This window comes from Lutra lutra, chromosome 3 (genome assembly GCF_902655055.1).
Source record: "Lutra lutra chromosome 3, mLutLut1.2, whole genome shotgun sequence".
NCBI classification, from domain to species: Eukaryota; Metazoa; Chordata; class Mammalia; order Carnivora; family Mustelidae; genus Lutra; species Lutra lutra.
This window is the reverse complement of record NC_062280.1, coordinates 33363101-33365432: the sequence shown is the minus strand read 5'-3', so window position 1 is coordinate 33365432 and position 2332 is coordinate 33363101.

The following is a 2332-nucleotide window of genomic DNA, read 5'->3' as shown; positions in this document are numbered from 1 at the left end:
GGAGAATGCAAAGATATTGGTAGTTGTGACATGTACCCAGTTCTCCACTGTATTTGTATATCCAAAGTCATCAACACAAGCATACACTGTCAGGGACAGACTGTCTTGGAGAATCAGAGAAACCTCTATTTTGGATATTTCTCATTTTGCTTTGGGAGCAGAGCTTTAAGTTGTCGAAGGAAATGATTTCAGAAATGGCTTTTTCAAGCCGATTGCATGTCAAACCGTTACGGAGTGTTGAACTGCCACTATCATTATTCTGATTAATAATTCAAAACCTGATTTTGAATTATTCATGGTGTTTAAATAACTATCAACATGAACAAAAGTGATGTGAAACTGTTGCAATTAGAAAAGCTTATTTAAAGCTTGTAGACAAACATCCTTAATTAAGTAATATTGCCTGCTAGAGATGGCATTTCTGGGAACCTAAGAGGAACTGGGGAAATGGAAGACCACGAGGGTCAAAAAAGTGTGTGTTGGGTGGGGGGCATGTTAGCATCACCTCATGGTCTTAGAATGTCGGAGGAGGCATTAAGTAGAAATCTTGGACAGTTTACTTCTGCCTTAGGAGAGGCCAGTTAGTTAGTTAAAAAAAAACAACACCAAAAACAAAAAAAAGAAATAGAAAGTATGGAATATGATATATTCACCTTTCAACTTCTTGCTGGAAGACTAATAGGAAAGGTCATGCTGACACAGACATACCTAAAGTAGTAGAAAATTTAGGCTAAGGATGGGCAGTATTGCAGCCTCAAGCCAGCTCAAGAGTGTGGCATCTGAACACCTAAGACATCCTGAAGATTCCTGGTTAGGTTTCATATACTTTTCCTACATTCCTCTCAGAACCATATTCTCGAATCAGCAAAGCTAAGGAAGAAGTTTAAGGTAGATGGGAGACCATTCCACTAATAAGTATGTCCAAAAACTTTTATCATATGCTACTGAGATTGAGTGTGAGGCTCCAAAACCAAATATTACCCATTTCTTGTCTCTTAGAGAGCTCACAGTCATGCAGGACTGCAGAAAAGCAGATGGAGGGTTATGGGTGGGGCAGTAAATCTTTGCCCAGGATACCAAGGAAGCACAGCACAGGGACACAGAGCTGTTGTAGGGACCAGAGGGCAGGAGGCCCAGAGTCTGAAGAGATTCAGGGTCACTAGTATTGGCGGCCCACAAGGGTAGAATGGATAAATGAGTATGCCAGTGACTGCTCTTAGTTTCAAGCAACACATATCAATGCTGGTGAACTTAAGCAGCAATTAACGGAAATTAAACAATGGAGGACTGCAATGGAGCCTCCACGAGCAGGCTTGGCAAATGAGTAAAAGTAGAGGAGTTTGGAAGAGAAGGTCTAGTGTGGATAGCCACAATTAGCATCGTCCTAGGTAAACTTGTCACCATGTCACTGGACTCTGCTCCGCACCCCTGAAAGCTTCCAACTGTTCCTGCTTCATTGAAACACTAAAATTCAAAGTGCTTCATGCTGATTGGCTGAGTTCAGTCATATGTCCCAAACCCAGAGGCCTGAGGGCAAAGTGGATACCTGTCTCATTTCTCTTGTTTTGCAAAGTAGGGCTCCTTCCCAAGCCTGCTTGCTCTTACTCAGAAATTCTCTCAAATGGTAAGGATGTTTGGTGGGTGACCAGCCTTTTCACCAGCACTATCCTCTCTAGGTTAGAAACAGATATCATCAAGAAGTAGAGTGCATACTGGACATTCGTGGTTGAGGAAACATGACCGGAAAAGCTACTATGACATCTTTGAGAAAACTCTATAGGGCTGATGTCCAACAGACCATGTATTCTAATAATAGTGCCATAAAATGAGAAATTAATAAGAAAAGGGTATGAAAATAAATCCCATATATAAGAAGACTAAATATCTTGGTATTAAAAAAGGAAGTCACTTTGACTTAAATTATGATGAAAGCATTAATGTCAAGGCACCTAGGTGGCTCAGTCAGTTAAGTATCTGCCTTCGGATCAGGTTGTGATCCCAACGTCCTGGGATTAAGTTCTGCACCGGGGTCCTTGCTCTGCAGGAAGCCTGCTTCTCCCTCTGCCTCTCTCTCTCTGTCTGTCATGAAAAAAATGAATAAAGCCTTAAAAATTAATATCAAAGTTGTCAGGCACATCTACAGAAGTACTGAGAGGGAAATATGTAACCTTAAATACATGTATCAGGAAAAATGAAATATTTAGTATTTCATATGAAATATTTAGAAATAAATGGGCTAAGCTTTATGACAATGAAAAAAGAAGAGTAGAGCAAATAAATAAGAAAGGAAAAGCAACAAGGAAAATAAGTTAGATGTCAATGTAATGAGGAT